Raw genomic sequence first — 24,211 nt, 5'->3', positions numbered from 1 at the left:
TTAGAGCCATGGCCTAGCATGCATGATCACAAAGCCCTGGGATCCATTTTCAACACCACACACACACACACACACACACACACACAGAGTTTATCCTGGGCACCCCAAGGCCAGTCAAGTGTACACGTAAAACTTTCACAGAGATGCTAAACTATGCAAGGCTTCTATTCCCAATCCAGTGATGAAAATACCTGTGGATTAGAAGAGTTGTACAGCTTTGACGTTTCCTAGGATTACAGCTTGTTACTTTTCTGACTTTCAGGTCGGTTTGAGACCTCTACATCCCCACCAAGCAACATAACTAATATAGATCAGTGGTGCTCGGCCTCCAGCAGGTGTGAGAGCCTCCTGCCGGTCTTCTGGTCATGCAGATATCTCAGCCCCAGCCCCAGGTCTCCCATCCAGCAAGCTGGAGTGGGAACCAGCACGTTCCAGTCCTCACACATTCTCGGGCAACACTGATGCTGCTGACTCAGGCACTGCACTCTGGGAACTAATAAATTCCGGATAATCTTTGCCAAGAGAGATGAATCTACTCCGCCTTATGCTAACCATATTATACCAACACTGAAGACTCCCAAAACTCCACCAAAAGACTCCTAGATTTAATAACCAAATTTGGTACCACAGCAGGAAATGCTAAATTCAATAGCATTTCTGTGCACAAATAACAAATTCACAGAGAGAAATTAGTAAAACAACACTTCTCACAACAGCATCAAGAAGAATGAAAACTTAGGAATCTAATGAAAGAAGTAAAAGAACTTTACATTGAAAACTACCTTACTTTGAAAAAGGAGATTAAAGAGGATATCAGAAAGTAGAAAGATATTCCCTGTTCTTGGATAGAGAGAACCAATATAGTGAAAATGGCCCTTTTCCCAAAATCATTATGCAGATTTAATGCAATCCTGATCAAAACACTAAAAGCATACCTCACAGAAGTAGAGAAAACAATACTAAAATTCATGTGGAACTGGAAGAGACCTAGAATAGTAAAAGTAATTCTGGGCAACAAGGGCAAGGCAGGGGGCATCACAATCCCCTGCTTAAAGTCATATTACAAAACTACCATGATAAAAACAGAATGGTACTGGCAAAAACAAAAGAAAACAAAATAAACAGACCCAAGGAACAGTGAAACAGATTAAAAGATGCAGAAACAACTCCAAACATACTCAGCTAACTTACTGTTGACAAAGGGACCAAATACCTTCACTGGAAGAAAAACACCTTATTTAATAAATGGTACTGGGAAAACTGGCTTTCCACATGCAAAAGATTAAACCTAGACCCATATCCTTCTCAATACACTAAACTAAAATTGAAATGGATCAAATGTATAAATATTAAAATAGAAACACTAAATATGCTGGAAGATAGAATAGGTAAAACTCTTGAAGACCAGTGGCACAGGTAAAGACTTTATAACAAAATCCCAGTCACACAGGACATACTACAAAGAATCAACTGCTGGGATCTCATCTTATTAAAAGCTTTTGTACAGCAAAAGAAAGCACCAACAGAGTGAAGAGACAACCCACAGGATGGGAAAAATCTTTACCAGCTATTCCTCAGACAAAGGACCAATATCTAGAATATATAAAGAACTCAAAAAAATCAGTCCCCCCCCCCAAATTTAAAGACTCAGTCCAAAAGTGGGCATCTGAAATAAAGACACTTCTCAGATGAAGTACAAATAGAAATAAATAAATAAATGAAAAAATGTTCAGCATCACTGGTCGTTCTATAAATGTAAATTAAAACAACACCAAGATTCTATTTCACTCCAGGAAGAATGGCTGTCATCAAGAAATCAACCAACAACAAATACTGGTTAGGCTGTGCGAGAAAGGAACACTTCTCCAGTCAGTAGGGGTATAAATTGGTACAGCCACTGTGGGAATCAGTACGAAGAGCCTTCAAAACACTAAACCTAGGGGATCATTTGTCCAACCCTGACCTTCCGGGTATCCTCCTGAAAGAGTTAAAATCATCACACCACAGTAATATATGCACACCCGTGTTTTAGCAACAGAGTTTGTAATAGCTAAATACGGAAGTCAATCCAAATGCCCATCAATGGATAGAGATGAAGAAAATGTGATTTTTATATACAGTGGAGTAGTCTGCCATAAAGGATAAACTTGAGACACTTTTAGGTAAAAGGATGCACCTAGAGAACCTAACTTTATGTGAAGTAAGTCAGGCACACATGTTTTAATATTGTATCATGTCTCTTGCAAATAAAGGTAAATAAAGAGCAAAATGGAAGACAGATTTTGGAAAGTAGGAAGCAAATGTTCAAATAAGAACAAAATAGGGGTCAGAGGGAAGGGAAGGAAGAGGAGAGGGATAAAAAAATAAAGACAAACAGTGTAAATGGGGAGGGAAGGAGGGCTGCAGGGAGGGGAGGAGACTAGGGAAAATAAATTACGATGATTATGTGAGTCGGGCATGGTGGCGCACGCCTGTAATCCCAGCACTCAGGAGGCTGAGGCAGGAGGATCGCTGTGAGTTCCATACCAGCCTGGGCTACATAGTGAGTTGCGGTCAGTCTCAACTACATAGTGAGACCCTGTCTCAAATCCGGCCCCCCCATAAAAGAAAAAGAACAGGAAAGTGCTTGCTGAATATTCAATAAATGGTAACTCTTCAATAAAAACTTTTTATAAAAAAAAAAGATAGATTATGTGCCAGTACAAATGCCCTGTGATGAAAGTGACCATTATTATAGCAAACGTTCACCAATAAAAATTAATGACAAATAAAAGAGGAGAGGGCAGGGGATTTAGCTCAGCGGTTCGGTGGCCTGCCTTGCAAGCGCAAGAACCCAAGTTCAATCCCCGGTACCAAAAAAATAAAAAAACAAAACAAAACAAAAAAACCCAAAAACAACAACAACAACAACAAAGAGGAGAACTACTAAGGATTTAAAAATATATATATCATAGGCGAGCATGGCAGCATACACCTGTAATCCTAGCACTATGGGAGGCTGAGGCAGGAAGATTGCAAGTAAGGCCCAGACTGAGCAACTTAGTGAGACCCTGTCTTAAAATAAAGAGCTGGGGATGTAGCTCAATGCAAAGGTTTTCGGTTCAATCCCTAGCACCAAAGTAAACAAAACAGACAAGCAAAGTAAGGGAAGTAAAGAATCATCACAAGCACACACTTCCACCGCCTCCACCTCCTCTGTGCTGCTTCCCAGAGGGAGCACCAGCAAGGTCAGCAAATGCCTAAAACTGGAAAAACAGGTGAAGCAGACATTCCAACCGCAAATCCTGTTCATCTCCAAAAATCGCCGCAACAGAGACAGAATACAGGGCAAAGAAATCTCAGTCTCTGGGGCTTTTTTCTCCCCACAGCAGAGCCTGCGGCAAGAAGTATTTCAGCAACTCTTCCTTTGTCCCAGTTCAGTGACTGCTGTGTCATCAGGAGGGCTGGGCTAAAGGGACCAACTAACTTTGTATAGCTCCCGGGAGCAGGAGCCCTGGTGTCACTTTGAACCTACTCCCTCTCTTAACTTTTCTGTTTTGTTTTGTTTTTTTTTGGTGGGGGGCATTGGGACAGGGTCTCACTATGTAGTTCAGACTGCTCTGAAACTCACTGTGTAGCCCAGGCTGGTCTCAAACTTGCAGTGATCCTCCTGCCTCAGCCTCCCGAGCGTTGGGATCACAGGCATGTGACACCACGGCCAGCTTCTCTTAATGTTTCTAAAAGTTCTAAAAGTCAAAGGGACTGTCCAAATATCAAAACAATACAGAGGAGGAAGTGCTCTGTGATGTTATTTATTTATTTATCTGTTGTACAGGGGATTGAACTCAGGGCCTTCATACTAGTTATATCCCTAGCACTTTTTCTGTTTTTAAAGACAGGGTCCCTCTAAGTTGTTCAAGGTGGGCTCAAACTTAGGATCCTCCTGCTTCAGCCTCCCAGAGTGCTAAGATTACTGGTGTGTGCACCACCATGCCTACATGGGATAGTTAATTATATCCTCAAATCAACTGAGCTATGAGACACCCGGATATTTCATAAAACATTATTTTGCTTGTAAGGCAGGTGGCAGAACCACTGAGCTAAATCCCCAGCCCTTGAGTGTGTCTTTGAGGGTATTCTGGATGAGAATAACAGTTAAATCCATAAATGGAATAAGGCAGATGGTTGTACCTAATGTGGACAGGCCTGAACCTGAACAGAACAAAGGGCTGAAAGAGAGAGGCCTTCCTGCCTTCAGACTCAGATTGCAGTATCAACATTGGGCCTCCTCGAGTCTCAAGCCGGTAAGCTTTTCAACTTCCACTTTTACCACTGGCTCTCTGAAGTTGTTACCCTGTCAGCTGTGGATCTTTGGACCTGTCAGCCTCTACTATCACATGACCGATCCCTTAGAATAAATTTCTTTATCCTCTCTCTGTCTATATATGTGTTCCATATGCATATATAATTGGCTCATTTTCTCTGGAGAACACTGATACAGAACAAGATAGTCGTTCTGAATCACCTGTTTTCTCCTTTAATTCCTGCATTGCTAAGGATCAGCATGTTCCCAGCAAGCTCTTCCAAAGGCCTTTTAGAGGACACCTATATCTTGGTGTCGCAGTAGAGGGATTCAGCTTCAGTGACTCAGCGGTGATATCACCCCCGCTGTCATCGGTCAGCTGGCGAGTGAAGTCAGGATTGTGCTGGCAGGGCACACAGGCTCACTGAGACAGCCTCTGTGACATTCTGGGTCACTCTGACTTTTCTCTGTAATTGTCTAAAAGTCAAGAAGTTGGAGATAATTTCAGAAGCAGAAACAACATTCGCCGTCTCCATGATTTGCAAAGATCCTGTTTCATTTCTGTTTGTACTGATTGTCGAAGCATGCAACTATAAAAATGACAGAGCTTTCTCCTCTCCTCTTTCCCCTGATTTGGAATGACACACACGCAGACAGCCCTGCTCAAACTTCTGAAAGCTTTCAGACATACTTTTCAAAGTGAAGAGGCCAAAGAGGACGCACTAATTAATGAGACTGAGAGGGTCGGCGGACAGCGACTTGAAGAGAAACATTTGATGGCAGAGACGAGCACATAAGGTGCGTGACATGAACACTCCACGCCAATTTAAGTTCTCATGTAGGTAACTGCTGTAATAATTATGCCATTAAAAAGACTGTTCCAATGGCCTTGGTACCTGTCTTCATTAGAATAAAATTAGGGTACTTCCCTTACAGTTAGTGCGGTGTGAGCTGAAAAATCTCCAGTGTGCTTCTATGGAGAGAAACAGGGCTGTGTTTTTGGTGGCTGGTACCCCTGAGATGCTTCCTCACCGACGAGCCTAAGTCAGTTTGTATACTCATTAGCTGTAATACCGGAGCAATGTTGCTAACATTCATGGCAGCTCTCATTTAGTGAACAGCGATAATTACACTAATAGTTAACTACTCTGGGAATAAGGTATTTTCAAGTGTCCTGCCCAAAGTTATAGAATTCACAAGAAGCACAAATGGGTTCTGATTCCAAGGCCTATCTTTTTTTCACTTTTTAGAACTTCCATCCTCCAATGTTTTTGAGACAGGGTCTCAACAAGTCATTGAAGTTGCCCATGTTGGGCTCAAACTTATGATCCTCCTGCCTCAGCTCCTCAGAGTGCTGGGATTACAGGCCTGTGCCATGAGGTCCAGCTCCAAAGCCCGCGCTCTTAAATACACTGTGATTTTGTCTCCCAAAGAGTTAGGAGTGAGCAGTCTTTACGGACTCGCCTCCAGTCAGGACTGTGCAAAATAAAGAGATATCGTGGGCCTGAGCTCACAGGAGCAAACAGACACAGTCCCAGCGTCTTGCATGCAGAGCAAGGCAGAGGCTGACAAGAACTCCCTCGTCAGCCAGGTTTCAGTTAGGTCTTCTGAGCCAGGCCTCCTTACTGGCTTGTCATCTTGAGTCTACTGAGCAAGGTAAGCAAGAATCCCCTCACCTGAGACCCCTGTATTCGTCTGGTGACAAAACTCTTGAGAATAACAACACAAAGGGGCAAAGATTTATTTTGGCTCATGGTTTCAGAGATTTCAGTCCATGATCACTTGGCTTCATTGCTTCTGGGCCTGTGGTGAGGCAGAAACATCATGGCGAACCATGTATGCTGGAGCAAAGCAGCTCACCTCATGGCAGACAGGAAGTGGGGCTGGGGGCATGAGACATACCCTTCCTGGTTATACCCTCAGGGACCTACTTCTTCCAGCTAGGTCCCATCTCTTAGAGTTTCTGCCACTTCCCAATAGTGCCATCAGCTGTCATGGCTGGGATCCTAAATGTCCCCCCGAAGGCTCATTTTGTTGAAGAAATGGATGCTGGTGAGTTTTTGGGAAGTGACTGGATCTTCATTGTTGGATTACTGGATTAATCTACCCCATTACTGAATTAATCCCCTGAGGAGATCATAGTTTGATGGCATCATATGAAGGTGACAGAACAAGAGGAAGGGCTAGTTGAGAGGAGTGGACCATGGAGCATGAATTTGGGGACTACATCCGGCCCCAGGCTCCTCCCTCTCTTGCTCTTCCTCTCCTCCTCTGGTTCCTGGCTGCTATGAGGTGAGCAGCTCTGCTCCACTAGGCCCTTCCGCCACCATGTTCTGCCTCACTCCTGCCCAGAGCGATGGAACTGGCAGACCACAACTGAAACCAGGAGCCAAAGTAAATCTTTCCTCCTTCAGATATCACCCTTGGGTATTTGGACACAGCAACAAAATCCCGACTGACACAGCTGGTCACCAAGCTTTCAATACACTACCTTTGGGGAGCACTGAAGATCCAAATCATAATAGTAGCTAACTCCTATTATTTGGTTCCATTTTCTGTCCAGTGGTTCCTCCAATCCCTGCCCACTGCTACAAATCCCCAGCTGCCCCTGTTGTATTCAGAGTTGCCCTGATCCCAACTGCAATGCTCTTGAAAATAGCCTTCCATGCTGACTTAACTGCCTGGTGCAGTTTGCTTTTTTCAGCCCTAGGCAAAGACTGGAAGTGCTCTGCAGAGCCTTATCCTCTCATCTTGCCGTCCCAGGGTATCTGGTGCCTGGGCCGGCAAACCGACCCTTCCAGGGAGTCCAGCTGCCAGGAGAACCATTCAGGATTCGGGACGGTGGGGCCCTTTATGCAAGAGAAAGACGGAAGCCAGAGAGTTGAAAGGGAATGAGGGAAGCAGAATAAAATCTGAAGAAAGAAAAGAGCCTCCCAGTTTCAGTGTATGCACTAAGACCTCTCTCCTCTTCTTTCAAGAGCCCACTGACATAGTGAAAAAGATATCTTGACAAAGAATAAAATAGTAACAGCGGTACAAAAATAAGAAAGGCTACCATCCACTGCTCAGGCGTCTCAGGAACTTCTAGAGAGGGGGGCATTAGCACAAAAGTGACAAAGCCCAAGCCCAGGGAACCAGAACCTCAAATCTTGAAAAGAAACCCAGGGAAGCTTCAAACTTCCCTAGTGGCAACAGAGAGAAACTACAAGAAATACACAGCTCTTCGGTAGGGTGATTTGTCACAGGGGCATTCTGAGCAGCTGGAAGGTTGGGACCCTGGATGTTTTCCACCCAAACACACTCAGTTTATTGCCTCCCACCCACCATGGAAAACTGACTCAGAAAACAGTGCTCGGTAATTAAGGTGTGGTTAGAGAAGGGAAAATCCAGGAGAGGACTGACGTTATGCAAATGCACACTGGTAAGTGTGCAAGTAGAAGAAGGCATTCAGAACAACAAGCAAAGAGAGAAAGACCAGGGACCCCAGAAGGAGAAAAAAAAGGAGAAGGGGAGGAAATCATCAAAACATAAAATGTCAGAGAAGCAGGTGCAGTGGTACCAGCTTGGGAGGCTAAGGAGAGAGGGTTGAGTCCAGGAGTTTGAGGTCAGGCTGGGTAGCACAGCCAGACCTCATCTAAAAAAAAAAAAAAAAACCCAAAATGTCTCTGAGCCCAAGAGAGAATTAGACATGGTGGTTCATGCCTGGAATCCAACACTTGGGAGGCTGAGGCAGGAGAATTGCTATGAGTTTGAGGCCAGCTGGGGCTACATAGTGAGTTCAAAACCAGTCTCAACTACAAAGCAAAACCCTACCTCCAAAACAACAAAAAGGTTTTGTTTTTTAAAGAGCTGGGCATACAGCTCAGTGAGAAGGCCGTGAGTTCGATCCCCAGTACTGTAAAAAGCAATCGCACCAACAACAACGACAAAAACCAGGGGTATGGGGCACTGTACAGAGTGAATGAAATCTGTGATATTTCATCTGCGATATGCATCTGTGATATTTCAGAACTCCAAGAAATATTGTAAGTTTTTGTTTTTTTTTTTTTGGTACCAGGGATTGAACTTGGGTCCTCGCACTTGTGAAGTAGAGCTGGAGCCATTGAGTTAAGTCCCCGGCCCAAGGCCCCCACTTCTTAAGGGCTCCATATCACCTCTCACAGGACCGCACTGAGGACCAAGGGTCCCACACAGGAACCTTTGGGGAACTCATTCAAGCTACAGTCAAGCCATGGCAGGTGCTACCTCCATCCTATCAGAGCAGCTTCTGGGCACTTTCGCCCAGAATATGATTCAGGCGGAATGCAGTAGGAGTCAGACCCGGACACACACACCAACCACGACAGAAAGCTCAACTACTTCACTGAGGGACATTTTTCCACCCATGGCACCTTAGACTTAGTAAGGGTTTATAAATTTGAAATATATGTAGTTGTTTTGAAGTTGGGTGTAGTGGTACATGCCTGTAATCCCAGCACTTGGAACTATATAGCGAGTTCATGGTCAGCCTGAATTACACAGTGAGACCCTGTCTCAAAAAAAAAGAGAAATATATATCTAGTTTTTAGTTTTTTGTTTTTGTTAAGATATGGGCTTACTATGTGGCCCAGGCTGGCCTTGAACTCATGGGCATCCTCCTGCCTCAGCCTTCTGAGTGCTAGGATTACAGCTGTGTATCACTACCCTTGGCTATATAGTTGTTCTGACCAATTGTGCACTACTATTCCGATGGTAACATTATTGAACATCTGTTCAGTGGTCACAGGATTTAAAGTCTCGAGAAATAAAAGATTAACATCAATTTATATATCTCCTTTTTGTTATGATATGCTAGGATTACCAGCCCAAAACATTCAAGGATAAAAATATACATGAAAAAAATCTGCAGGTGGAATGGAACTTCAAAAAAATTTTTTAAAAGATACAAAATTTTTGATATTTAAAGGAGGGCTTGTTCATATATTATTTTAACAGACTATGGTAGGAACCACACACTATTAGATTCCTTTTCATACACTAAAAAAAGTAACAGGTGTGTGTACCACATATGTGTATATGCAACCATATATGGGTATTTATAGACTACATGTGTTATAGTTTATTTAATGCTACATAATGTATGTCTATATATTTCATATATTACATATTTGTGTCTTATATGTAATTTATATAATATACAACCTTAACACAAATAAGTGTATTTTATATGTAATTTACATATAGCCAACATACATATATACTGTTAAAGTTTTATGTTTCAATATATTCTTTTTTTTGTATTGGGGATTGAACTCAGGACCTTGCATTTGCAAGGCAGGCAGCAGAACCACTGAGCTAAATCCCTGGCCTGTTTCGGCATATTCTTTAATATATATAAATATACATATACACATATACACATCTCTATAGTTGTGCTGACTTTATACTACATATAAGTACATATGTATACTAGGCATCTATATATAATAAGGCTTAAGTATAATAAGCTTATATCATATATATGTTTATACTGATATACATACATGTATGATGTATGAATACCCTGATTTCTAGTAAAATTACACAATTGTATACATTCACCAGCAGTCATCAAAGTATATAGGTTAAATTGATTAATTTTATTATATATAAAATAATGCAAAGCCCAAAAAAGGGAAGGAAAGAATTCTATTATTAGAACAGGCATTTTAAAAAGCAAAAAAATATGAGACAGAGATTGTCTCAGCATAACAGATAATAAATAACTAATGCTGTGTGGGCTGTGTGAGGGGCTTCAAGTAGTCAGAGCCGGAGACAGCCGGTAAATGGCAGCTGCCAGGGCCTGGGAGGCGTGAGGAATGAAGAATCGCTATTCAATGCGCACAGAGTTTTAGTTTTCTGACATGAAAAGAATTACAGAGATAGCTCATGGTGAAGGTTATACAACATTATAAATATATTTAATTGAGCCGGGGATTTAGCTCAGCGGTTTGGTGGCCTGCCTCGCAAGCGCAAGGACCTGAGTTCGATCCCTGGTACCACAAAAAAAAAAAAAATAAATAAATATATTTAATGACTATCACCAAAAAGTACACTTATAAATGGCTAAAATGGCAAAGTTTGTTACGTATATTTTAACACAGTAAATCTGGGGAACTACATAGTGTACATCACTATAAGGGATTGATGTGTGTGTAATCACACACACACACACACACACACACACACACACACACACGTATGGTTACCCAGAGCCATACATGAGGATGTCTGTTCACAACCTTATTTTTAGTATTTCCTCTACAACTATGAAAACTCATAATAAATTGTAGGAGGTGTAAAATGTTACAAAGTTCTTTTAGGGGACAGGCAGGGAAAGTGTGAAGCTCCCCCGGAGACCAGGGCACATGGTGGACGGACACTGAAGGGACACAGAGCTCTTGGCACCCTCTTTTGCAAACCACGGTAACATCACATTTGCAGAAGGGTTTGCAGTGATGTTATGTTTGCAGAGGGGCGGACATGAAAGGCCTCGAAGCAGCTCTTGTCCCCTGTGGAGAGCCATGGTCTATAAACAGTGCCAAGTCATCATTGACACAAAATCTCGTGAGCCCTAAAATATTTCAATTCCTATATTGGGATTGTGGTTTATTTACAAAAATTCTTTATTTAAGTCATCCTTGAACAAAATGTTTATTCAAAGATGGCGACATTAATTTTATGATTATTCCCTAAAATTCATTCCCCTAATATAGATCAAAATATACTATGATTATAATTTAATAATTCTTTATTTCTATTAAATCAATATAATCAAAAAGATATATAAAGGAATATATATATAAAAGTTTTAGACCTTCATCCACGATAATAAAGAAACTTCAAAAAGATCCTAAATGTTGCATGCTTTCTTAGTGACAAACGGCGCGCGACAGTCCCCTGCTGCCTTGGGGCAGGCGCTGTCAGGTGGCAAGGAAATAGGTAGCAGGACAGGGATGAGGCAAGCATGTGGCTGGCGTCAGGGTGGCTCTGACTGGCCAGACCCAGGACAGAGGCTGGCAGAGTGGCTCTGCCTCGGGCCAAGGTCGAGGGGCCTCCTCAGGGCTTGCTTTGCAACCATCACACTTGAAACTAGAACGTGCACAACTTCACTTGGGCAAGGAGGCAGGTCAGTTGGATTCTAACCTGGTGTAAGAATTCACTTCTCATTGAGGTTTGGTTGCCTAAATCACCCAAGTTATACTGGAAACAAAAGTATTCAGGATGCTTCTAGGCCAAGTGTGATATTATATTCTCTACACATGCAGACAATTCTAAAGCAGGGAAACACTTGGCTCTGGCTCTCAATGAATTTGCCCTCTACCTGAAAGGACAACATTCAAGTGAAAAACCCCAGAAGAAGAACTCAAGGCAACACATACTAAGTGTGCATTAAACTAAGTGTGGCAGCGCACGCCTGTTGGTGCTTGGGAGGCTGAGGCAGGTGGATCACTGTGAATTCAAGATCAGCCTGAACTACATAGCAACATGCTGTCTCAATCAAGACAAAACAAAACACAAAAAACCAAACCAAATTAAGTCTGTAATAACCCCCTTGGAGAAACTGATATAATCATACTTTCCTGGCGGAGGTATAAATTGGTATAACTCCCTCTGGGGGGCATCTGGCCACAGAGATCAAAAATGAAAATGATTATGTCCTTTGACCCAGTAATCCAACTTTTGGGAATCTGTCCTTTGGTCATGCTTAAGAAATAACATCTATTCAAAATTATTCTTTGCAGCATTACTCAAGATTAACAAGACATGGAAAGAATTCAAATGCCCTTGAATAGAGGGGCAGTTATATACTTTACGCTACACATATGTAGTGGAATATTTTGGAAGTATAAAGATGCATGAGGGAGAACTCAATGTACAGATTTTTTTAAATTTCCATGATATATTAAGAGGGGAAAACCCCAACGAAATGCAGAATATGTATATAAGGTGCTTGCTTGGTGGCACATACCCATAATCTGAGCACTCTGGGAAGAGAAAGGAGGAAGATCTCAACTTCAAGCCCAGCCTGGACAACTTGCCAAGACCCTATCTCAAAAATAGAAAAGAAAAAGATTTTTTTTCTTTTTTTTCAGCTTTAATTGAGTTTATTGGTGCATTTTAGGGATACAGTACAGTTACAGTCATTGTTGGGATCTTGTACCTCTACATGACAAGTCTTGATTCTCATTTTTCCCCTTACCCTGCCCTCCCTTCACCCCCTCCTCCCCTCCCCATCTACACTTTATTTCCATCTTTTCATTATCACACATTTTTTTCTTTTCCCTTTTTACTCTTCCCCTATCCATCCCACCTTTCCTACACCTTTAGCTCCTTTCTTCCCATTTCTAAATGTCAGTAATCTTATTAGGATCTTATATATTATTGCAGATTAAGAAAAAGATTTTTAAAGACACTTCCTTCTGTTTACAAGGAGGAAACGCAGTGTTGGATCGTTACGGTTAGATCTGTAAATGCAGAATATGTATAAGGTGCTTGCTTGGTGGCACATACCCATAATCTGAGCACTCTGGGAAGAGAAAGGAGGAAGATCTCAACTTCAAGCCCAGCCTGGACAACTTGCCAAGACCCTATCTCAAAAATAGAAAAGAAAAAGATTTTTAAAGACACTTCCTTCTGTTTACAAGGAGGAAACGCAGTGTTGGATCGTTACGGTTAGATCTGTAATGTCCCCCAGAAGTCTCACGCACTTGGAAGGTGATTGGCCCACAGGGCGCCATACTCCTCAGCGGATCCCTCCCTTTGTGAGATCAGGGGCGACTGTGCTGTTGGGGCGTGGCCTGGAACAAGAAAAAGATTTTTAAAGACACTTCCTTCTGTTTACAAGGAGGAAACGCAGTGTTGGATCGTTACGGTTAGATCTGTAATGTCCCCCAGAAGTCTCACGCACTTGGAAGGTGATTGGCCCACAGGGCGCCATACTCCTCAGCGGATCCCTCCCTTTGTGAGATCAGGGGCGACTGTGCTGTTGGGGCGTGGCCTGGAACAGTGTACTCTGGTCCCTGCCTCCCCCTCCTGGCACTGCTTCCTGGCTGCCATGGGGTGAACAGCTTTCCTCCTCCGGGCCCTTCTACCAGGCAAGTTCTCCCTTGGAGCCAGCTGACCATGGACCATGGACCGACCCCACAGGAAACTGTGAGCCAAACAAGCCTCTCATCCTCTAGGTTGTATCAGGTATTTTGTCCTAGTGATCAGAAAATGACAAGTACAAGATTATACCTGTATGTGCTTTAATATTTATAAACTCTAGATGAACACACGTATGCACATGAACATGTACACACACACACACACACACACACACACGAGTGGGCTGAGGGAGGGTGCTGTTTGAACATGGTTCATCTTCTCGAAACTCATGCTGCAACTTAAACCCCATTATTCGAAATAAGAGGTGAGGCCTGGGTGATCGGGCTCTGCCCTCGCGGGAGGACTAATCCATGCATGTGATCAGCAGGGTAAGAGATTAGTGGCCAATGGGTATCTCGAGAGTGGGTCTGCCACGAAAGCCATTTGGGCCAAGTCTCTGACCATGTGAGGCCCTGGGCCGCCTCAGGACTCGTCAGCAGGAAGGAAGGCAGATGCTGCCCTCGGCCCTGGACCACAGCGCAAGCCCACATAAGCCTCTTTTCTTCCTCCTCCCGGCACCTGTGTAGCAGAGGGGAAGGGAGGAGCTGGGGGGGGAAAGGGGAGGGGAAGGAGGCGGCCGAGGTCGGAGAGCCTGGGAGCCATGCGTGGCTTAGACAGCTCCGCCCGGGCAAGGGCACCCGTCCAGGTCCTGTAAGCAGGCCGGTGGCTCTTTCCTGTCTTCACACTTTGATGTGCTTTCCAACTGTTTTCTTTTTTCACGCGTAGAGATGACTTTTATAAACCAACCAAGCGCAGTGTAAAACATGGAAGACGTAGACAGTAAAAAACAAAACCAAACCGCTCTTCTTACACAGCCCCGGAGCCTTGCAGGATGAAGAAAGGAGCCGAGGTCCCGCCCTTGGACTCCTCGGGGAGCCGCACCTCCACAGCAGTCAGAAAGTAAGCAGAGGAGGCTACGGCTTAAGCATAGTTTGTGCCTCTGAAACTCCTGCTGAGACTTAATTCCTCCACGAGGCAGCACTGCAGATGCGGGGCCCTCCCTACCCATTTCGCGCGCTGACTCATCCGGAGCAGAAGCGAGAGCGTCCTGACCGTAGGGGAGGCCGCGGGAGGCACTGCCACGCGGCTGCCGACTTCCGCACGGAGGACGCCGAGGAGAACGGCGCTTCTGCCTCCTGCTGCCGCTGTGCATCCGGCACGCGGTGTGGTCCTCTCCCGTGAGCTGCTGCTCCTTCCCCCACGTCACCGAGCCCAAGGGCGGTGTCGCAGGCACCGGGGCGGACAAAGGCGTGGTGTACCCGGGAACGGCGGCAACAACACCACCCAAGCGCCGCGGCAGAAGGACGGGGCCGCGGGCAGGGCTACATCGTGCAAAGGTGCAAGTGCCGGAAGTGCACCGATAAGAATCTAAGAGAAACCCAGAGGACGGGGCCAGTCTTGCCAAGTGGCACCGTGTGCAGAAGGCCGGAGGTCGCACCCCTCGGCCCTTGCCATCACAGAAAACGCCAACATTCTGGCCCCAAGCGCTGCTCGGATGTAACCGAAAAGGCGCCGCCTGCTGTCTACAAGGCTCAGAGGGACAACCACATCCACCTAGAAGGCACCTTGCGGGAACCCAACGTGGTCACCCCAGGGCACGCCTGGACCCTCGAGTTTTGGCCAGAGGTTGCCATGGCAACTGCCCGAGCTCTGCCCTGCACAGCGCCCCCTGCTGTCCTGTTCCGAGGCCAGAGGAGAAGGCGGCACCGTCAACCGCAAGGCCACCAACAAGGTCCCCTCCAGGAGCTGAGGCCCAGACCTCCTACCTCGGCCCCAAGGGCTTCAGCGCTAAAGGCCTGGGGTGGGAGAAGCTGCGCCTGTAGAGGTCAGGCCCGGGCCACAGCCGGCAAGACCCTTTCCACCTCTAGCCACCGGCTGAGCCGAGGGGTTCTGAGGCTGCCCCGCAACACCCCACGCCCCGGCACTGCCCACAGGCTGGAAGAGGGGGCCTCATTGGGGCTCCGGGCTTTCCTGTCACCCTGGCCACCCTGGCAACTTTGGTGTGTGGTGTCGTGTGTGTACACGAACTCCAGGACTCCTTCCGGCCCACTGCCAAGAACTACCTGAGGGAGAAAGAAAAGAAAGATGGAGCGCACAGCCCTCAGGAAACTTCTCACTCGCACAGGACTGGATTAGTCACCATGAGGACAGGGTTCACAAAACGCGTCCACCTCTCAGGCTTTCTCTTTTTCACCCAGGACTCTTGATCTTCCACTTCCCACAGTCTTGAGTTGAAGCACCCCGAGCCCCTCATCACAGGCAGCTGCTGGCTACTGACATCCTAGCCTCCAGAGCGGTGAACCAATATAAAACTTTTCTTTATGCATGACTGGTCTCCCCAGAATTTGGGAGGCTGACGCAGGAGGGTTGTCCCAAGTTCGAGGTCAGCCTGGGTTACATGGTGAGTTCCAGGCGAAGCTGAACTACATAGCAAGACCCTGTTTCAAAAAGAAAACAAGTGGTGGGGGGGCACACTGGAAAACTGAAAACTACAAGTGACATTTCAGACTTTCACGGAAGCCACTTGTTATGCAGCCAAGCTGCAGTGACACCCAAGGGCTGGGGCCTTGCCTGAACTTGCTCACCCAGCCTCACAGGCTGTACATTATTCATAATCATTCACCTTGGCAAAATCCACACTCTCACGTGTCATCGACCTCGATTGCTCACAGATGATAAATTGTAAGTGACAAGGCTCTAGCATGCCTCAGAGAAAGTACTGTTAATGGCAGATGCCTCTCTGAAGTGAAGAGATTCTCTGTGTGAAAAGGCAGGATGGTTTTCCACGAGCCTGCGCGCTGGCTCATCCTGCTCTTTCCCACCTGCTGCGTCACCCATGAGTTCTCGCTGTTTCTGTATGGTCAGCAACTCCACCTAACCCTTCCCTCTGCACTCTGGGAAGGACTCGTCCTGACCAGGTGGGATCACAGCAGAGCCAGAAACAGACGCCAGAGCCCAGCTTAGCTAAATACCTATGCAGAATAAGAGATGGTGAGTCCCAGAGTACACAAATGAAGCCAAGATTAGGAAAATGACAAGAACTTAGACTCCGATAGTTCTAGCTAATTCTAGCTCAATCATTTATTCTCTGAGTAACCATGAAAAATTTTTCTGAGTCTCACTTTTTTATACAAAATACACATTGCCAGCTGGGGATTTGGCTCAGTGGTTCTGCCGCCTGCCTCACAAGCACAAGGACCCGAGTTCGATCCCTGGTACCAAAATAAATAAATAAACAAATAAATAAATAAAAACAACAACAACAACAACAAAAAATACACATTGCCTTGCAGATTTTTTTTTTTGAGACAGGGTCTCCCTATGTAGTTCGGGCTGGCCTTGAGCTCACTATTAGCCTAGCCTACCCTTAAACTCACAGCCATCCTCCTGCCTCAGCCTCCCCTTTATGGGATTATAGGCATGTGCCACTGTGCCTGGCTATTCTGAAGACTTCTTGTAAAGATGAAACCAGATGACAGCTTTTAAATGTTGAAAGAATATCCTCAGTACAACTTGAATATTCCTTGCCTGAAATACCATACTTGGACAAAATGCATTTCCAATTTAGAAGTGTTTTCAGATTTTAGAATATTTGCATATACTTTATTGGTTGAACATGCTTGATCTGAAGATCCAAATTTTTATTTATTTAATTTTTGAGACAGGGTCTCACTATGTAGTTGAAACTGACCTGGAACTCACTTTGTAGCCCAGGCTGGTCTCCAACTCACAGCGATCCTCCTGCCTCAGCCTCCCAAGTGCTGGGATTACAGGCATGCACCACCATGCCCAGCTAGATCCAAATTTTTAAATGCTTCAGATTTCAAAAGTCTTTAATCATTATGCTGGTGTTCAACTTTCAGACAGCAGCAGAGCATTCTAGGTTTTGGATGTGGGGTTTTAGAGTTAGGGATACTCAACTTGTCCATGCCTTAAATGTTAGAGATCTTGGGCTGGGGATTTAGCTCAGTGGTTCCAACACCTGCCTCACAAGGGCAAGGACCTGAGCTTGATCCCTGATACCCGACCCCCAGAAAATGTTAGAGATCTCAGGCTCAGCTTCGTTAGGTCGATAAGCAAATGCCACAGGACTGAAAAGGGTCAGAAAACAGGACTTGTCACTCTCTTTCCATCTCGCTTTGGTGCCCAAAGAAGATCTGTCTTTTTTCTTTTTTCTCTAAGCCAGAAGTTTTGACTAATTACTAATTCTGTTTTCCTTGTTGAGCAGGTCTTGACACAGAACCATCATATGACAAAAAAAGTCTAGAGTCGTTCTTTCTTGGCACTGGGTACAGCCAGCCTTTACATTTAACAAGATAGAAAACTTTGAGAATGTGAGCTCCCCAAACATTTTAGCTCATTTGGGTAATCTGAGCAATCCTCATAGCACACTGTTGAACTTGAAGATTGCATGTGCAACTAAATTTCAGTGTCTGAAGAATTATGAATGGGTAAGGAGAAAGACAGGGCTTTCCTAACAATTTTTGTCTTCTATTAGTATATGATATTGACTGTAATACAAATATGAAGATAGTGATGGAATTAGAGAAGAGGTTGCATTAGTCAACAAAAATAGCTTCCAGAAAGTTGTTTTCCTTTTTTTTTTTTTTTTCAATCAAGTTCAGTATCAGGTAAACTAATCTCACTGTGATCTGCTGAGCATGAGGAAGCCAACAAAACCCACCAAATGTGAAAGCCAGATAAGTTTCTATCTTTTAAAAATTTTATTCAAGGATCCTTTAAACATCATGGTTAAAGAAACCAACTCTAGTATTAAAAATAAATGCTATGGGGCCGGGGATTTAGTTCAGTGGCACTGTGCCTCCCTTGCAAGTGCAAGGTCCTGAGTTCCATCCCTGGTACCAAATAAATACATGCTATGTTTTATTCTTCCTTTACAAGTAAAATTTATAAGACTTGGTCTCAGAAAGAAGCTCTTCTGTTGTATTCTAGAGATGTGCAACCATCTTCCTAGCAAGCATTGGCAAAGAAAATGAAACAAACACTGCTGAAAGAAATCAAAGATCTATTGGTACACACCTGTAATCCCAGCACTTGGCAGACAGAAGCAGGAGGATCACCATGAGTTCAAGGCCAGCCTGAATCACATAGTGAGACTCTGTCTCAAAAATTAAAAAGAAAGAAATGAAAGCTCTAAATAAAGCGGGTGATATCCAGAGTTTATGGACAGGAAGCTTTCAAACGTTATGACAACAGTCCAAATCAGAGATTCAAAGCAACCGCTATCAGAACCCCAGGGCATCACTGTAGAAATGGAAAAGCTCACCCTAAATTCTATAACTCCAGGGAACCTAGATGGCCTAGAATGGCCATCATAATCTTGAAAAAGAATAAAATTGTTAAGATGCAAACTTTCTGAGGTCAAACTTATAGAATCACGGTGATCAAAACTGAGATAGTTGCACAAGAACAGATACTCAGACCAATAGAATGAAATTTAGAGTCCAGAATACCACCCTCCCCATCGACAGAGAAGTGATTTTGACAAAGGTGTCCAAACCACTTCATGGAGAAACTGGATATCCACTTGCAAAATAAGAAAGTTGGGTCTTTCTTCATATATAAAAATTAACTCAAGGTTGATCACGGGCCTTGTGTTAAGAACTGAATTTTATTTTTGCTAAGATCTCACTATATAGCCAAGACTGGCCTTGATTTCAGGATCCTCCTGCCTTGGCCTCTCTTGTGTTGGAATTACAGGGTACATACCACCATGCCCAGCAAGAGCTGGACTTATAAAATTCATAGAACAAAGCTGGGCATAGTGGCACACACCTGTAATCCCAGCACTCAGGAGGCTGAGGCAGGTGGATCACTGCAAATTCAAAGCCAGCCTGGGCTACATAGTGGGTTCAAGTTCAGCTTAAACTACAAAGCGAGACCCTGTCTCAAAAAACAAAACAAACAACCACCAAACAAGCAAAATTCTTAGGAGAAAACACAGGAGCAAATTTGCATGAGCTTGGGTTAGGTGATGGTTTCTTAAGTACGACGCTAAAAGCACAGGCAAGGAAAAAAAACCCAGATAATCCAGACTTCATGAAAATGAACAACTTTTGCACAGCAAAAGCCTAACAAGAACAGAAAAAGATAAGCCACAGAATGGGAAAAAGTATTTGTAAATCATATGCAATAAGAATCCAACAGCCAGGCTATGCAAAGAACACTCACAACACAAAAACCACCAGGCCAATTTAAAACAGGCAAAGTGAGAGGAGTGCAGAGGATTTCTAAGTCAGAAAACTACACTCTGTGCTACTATGCTACCATGATACATGTCCTTATGCATTTTTGAAAACCCATGGAACAACTCCAAGGAAGAAGCCCGCATAAAACCATGCACTGCAAGGAGAACGGATGCACCGGTGTGGGTCTGTCACTCAGACAGTGCTGACGGCGGGGGTGCGTCCCGAGTAGAAGCTCCCTGTACTTTCTGCTCAGTTTTCCTGTGAACTTCAAAGTGCTCTGAAAAATAATAAAGGGGAAGGAACCGGGAGGAGCATTGGAACAGACGCTTCTCCAAGGAGACTCATAAATGGGCAAGAAGCGCCTGGAAGGGTGCGTGACACCATTGGCCATCGAGGAAATGCAAACCAGAACCTCGGTGAGATTCCACTTCCCGTCTGCTACAATGTTTGGTTTGTTGTCGCTTTGTGTTAAGGAAGATAACGTTGGGGAGGCTGGAGAAACTGGGAGTCTAAACTGGCCCTGCCACTGCGGAAAAAGCTGGGCAGGTGCTCAAGAAATTAAACACAGAAACACCATGTGAGCCAAGAATGCCACTGAGGGTGAATAGTCACAACTGAAAATAAGGAACAAAAATGAACATTTTGCACAGCAAAAGCCTAACAAGAACAGAAAAAGATAAGCCACAGAATGGGAAAAAGTATTTGTAAATCATATGCAATAAGAATCCAACAGCCAGGCTATGCAAAGAACACTCACAACACAAAAACCACCAGGCCAATTTAAAACAGGCAAAGTGAGAGGAGTGCAGAGGATTTCTAAGTCAGAAAACTACACTCTGTGCTACTATGCTACCATGATACATGTCCTTATGCATTTTTGAAAACCCATGGAACAACTCCAAGGAAGAAGCCCGCATAAAACCATGCACTGCAAGGAGAACGGATGCACCGGTGTGGGTCTGTCACTCAGACAGTGCTGACGGCGGGGGTGCGTCCCGAGTAGAAGCTCCCTGTACTTTCTGCTCAGTTTTCCTGTGAACTTCAAAGTGCTCTGAAAAATAATAAAGGGGAAGGAACCGGGAGGAGCATTGGAACAGACGCTTCTCCAAGGAGACTCATAAATGGGCAAGAAGCGCCTGGAAGGGTGCGTGACACCATTGGCCATCGAGGAAATGCAAACCAGAACCTCGGTGAGATTCCACTTCCCGTCTGCTACAATGTTTGGTTTGTTGTCGCTTTGTGTTAAGGAAGATAACGTTGGGGAGGCTGGAGAAACTGGGAGTCTAAACTGGCCCTGCCACTGCGGAAAAAGCTGGGCAGGTGCTCAAGAAATTAAACACAGAAACACCATGTGAGCCAAGAATGCCACTGAGGGTGAATAGTCACAACTGAAAATAAGGAACTGAAAATAGAGACTTCGATACTCACCTGTCAGTGTTCCCAGCAGCGTTTATTTTATATTATTGTATGTTGGTACCGGGATTGAACTCGGGTCCTTGTGCTTGCATGGCAGGCAGCAGAACCCACTGAGCTAAATCCCTGGCCCCCAGCAGTGTTACTGATAACAGCTCAAGATGGCAGTGACCCAAATGCCCAACACTGGATGAATGGGGAAACAAAACATGCTCATGACACACAGTGGATTTGATTCAGCCACAAAGATTTACTAACTCTGGCTAACGGACTTAAAGTTCTGTCCTCATAGTAACGGGCTACAAAACAGCATGAATGTAATTACTGCTGCTGAGTTATACACAAAAGTGACTAAAATGGCCAATTTTAAGTTATTTGTTTTTCATTATAATTTTAAGGAAAAAGCAATCTCTACAAAATGACCTGTGAATATAGGAATCACAAACTGTTGTGAGAGTAAATCAGGAAGGAGAGCATTATGGTTTAGATTTGAAATGTCCCCCAGAAGTCTTTGGCTTTGAGGCCTGGTAGGAAGAGGAGTCACTTGGGGTATGAGCTGGAAGGGTGTTTTCTCCTCCCTGGATCCTCCCCTTCTTGCTCAGCTTCTAGGCTGACCTACATTGAACAGTTTTCCTCCACCAGGCTCCTCTGCCTGGGTGTTCCTAACTTAAGAGTCAGCCTACCATGGACTGGATCCTCCTAAACTGTGAGCCAAAATAAACCTCTCCTGTGCATTAGTCAGCTTCTCATTGATGGGACACAATAACTGACATCTGCAAATTAAAGGAGCAGAGGTTTAGTGTGGGTCACAGTTTCAGTGGGTTCAGTCCGTGGCTGGCTACAAGGCAAGAATAATATAGAAGAACAACATGGTGGAGAGAATCTGATCACTGCATGGCATCCGGGAAACAGAGAGAAGGAAGGAGCTGGGGACAAGAATCCACCCTTCTAGTTCATGCCTCCAGTGACCCATCCCTTCTGACACCTACCACCAGACGTGAGGGTTTGGGGGGACATTTCAGATCCAAGCCATAACAGACAGTATCACAACATCCAATGCAAACTGAGGCATGGTGGTGTAGATGAACCTGGGGAAGTACTCAAGACCAAGTATTTTGCTTTTCAATATACTTTATAAGGTGATTCTAAAGTCGTTATGGAAGAACAAAGAATTAAGAACACCAGAAAATAATTCTGGAAAAAGAAAAATAAGATAGGCCACTTCTCCCTATGGGATATCGAGACTTATGATAATACATAGTATGGACACTGTATGATATTAGCCCAGGAATAGATAAACTAGATCAATCAGCCAAAGGGGTCCCAAACAGACTCCAAGCTGGATGGAAGCGTGCATAGGAAGGACATGACAAATCAGTGGACACAGAATAGATTATACAATAAGGTAGTAGGTCAATCAATTATATTTGCTAAGAAAAGAAAAATGGATTCATACCTTAGATCACAGAATAAATTTTAAAATGCAAGAGAGGCACAGAGGGAGCTTAACTACATTTCTATTTTGCACAATATGTGTGCAGTGGTTAAGCTCGGTTGTTAACTCGATTGCACTGAGAAATGCCTGGGAAGTTAGTGACATACCTGTTTGGGTGTGTCTGTGAGAGCGTTTCCAAGACCATCAGCTGTGGGATAGCAAACTCAGAGGAGAGACCCACCCTGAAGGTGGGCAGCTCCACCCAAAAGCCTGGGGGCCTGGCTGCAGAGAAGCGGGAGACAGAAGCCCTCAGGCAGAGCCCCCCACCCCACCCAGTTTCCTGGTTGCCACGAAGTGAGCAGCTTTCTCCCTCCATACCCGTTCAGCATGATGTTTCTGATTCCCAGGGTCTAAAAGTAATGGAGCCAGTTGACCATGGACTGAAACCTTTGAAACCATAAGCCAAAGTAACCTTTCTTTCTTTAGGTGTTTTCCTCAGGTACTTTGTCACAGCAACAGAAAGCTAACTGATAAAATGTGTGATGCTTACCTGCTTAATGTGAAAAATCAAAACTTTTTAAAACTTAGAAACTATGGGCCGGGGATGTAGCTCAGTGGTTCTGCTGTGTGCCTCACAAGCCCAAGAACCCGAGTTTGACCCCTGGTACAAAAACAAAACAAAGCAAAACAAAAAAAACCTTAGAAACTATAATATAATATAGGATAATATATGATTCAGGGATGGAAGATGAATTTTTAAAGTTAGACTTAAAAGCTCAATGAAGAAATGACCATGAAATAACTGACCCCATTAAAATTAAACTTGCCCGTACATCAAAATAAACCACAAAGGGCCAAGGATTTAGCTCAGTAGTGCCACCACCTGCCTCACAAGCGCAAGGTTCAATTCCTGGTACAAAAAACAAATAAAACAAAACAAAAACCCACGAAGAAAAAAAGATGAGCAAGAGGCTAGGAGAAGATTCTGCACTGCAGATGACTGCTAGAGGATTAGTAACCAGAATAAATAATGAACTCCTTCCAGTAAGAGCAATGACAAACAATACATCAAAAAGCAAAGAACAGAAACATTTCAACAAACAGGAGCTGTAAATGGCCAACACACCGTGAAAAGATGCTCACTGTCATTAGTAGTCGGGATCATGGTTCAGAGATTTAGCTCAGTGGCGCTGCATCTGCCTTACAAGTACAAGGTTCTGAGTTCGATCCCTGGGACTGGTTAAAAAAAAAAAAAAGTAATCAGAATCATACAGTTAGAACCACTATTTCACATTTCATCAGACTGGCAATCTCCAAAGTCAGACAAGAGCACACAGACTGAGGTTGGGGAGAAGAGGAAGCTCTCTGGCAGCCCAGCAGCCAGTACAACCCTGCGGAGAGAAACTTGGCCCCATGGAGGGGTGAAAGGGGTCTCGAGCCCCCTTTGGGTGCCCCTTGCCCAATTATGCCACTCATGCACCGAGAGGTCCGGCAGGAGATCTTTATTGTAGGGAGGCGAGCGGGAGGCAGGAAGGCAGAGAGAGAGAGAGGGGAGAGAGATAGAGAGGAGAGAGAGAGGGAGGGAGGGAGGGAGAGAGAGAGAAAAGAGGAAGTGCTGGGATATTTATAGGGCAGGCAACGGAAGATCCTTCCTTGGGAGAAGCGGTCTTTGTTATCCTATGGCAAGCCAGGTTGCCTTTTGAA

The 24,211-nt window shown here is 44.4% G+C and overlaps 1 protein-coding gene across 1 annotated transcript in view; it reads right to left on the bottom strand.

Annotated features, from left to right (window-relative positions):
- Extl3 (exostosin like glycosyltransferase 3) overlaps window positions 1–23,939 on the bottom strand; it is an 86,290-nt gene extending 62,351 nt beyond the window's left edge. Inside the window, exon 1 of the mRNA XM_010623094.3 lies at window positions 23,634–23,939. The gene's annotated coding sequence lies outside the window, so the exon portion shown is untranslated. The remainder of the gene's footprint in view (window positions 1–23,633) is intronic.
- Window positions 23,940–24,211: the final 272 nt, after the last annotated feature.

Source organism: Fukomys damarensis, unplaced genomic scaffold (genome assembly GCF_012274545.1).
Source record: "Fukomys damarensis isolate Sample0158 unplaced genomic scaffold, DMR_v1.0_HiC HiC_scaffold_18, whole genome shotgun sequence".
NCBI lineage: Eukaryota > Metazoa > Chordata > Mammalia > Rodentia > Bathyergidae > Fukomys > Fukomys damarensis.
This window is presented reverse-complemented; position numbering and strand designations above follow the sequence as displayed.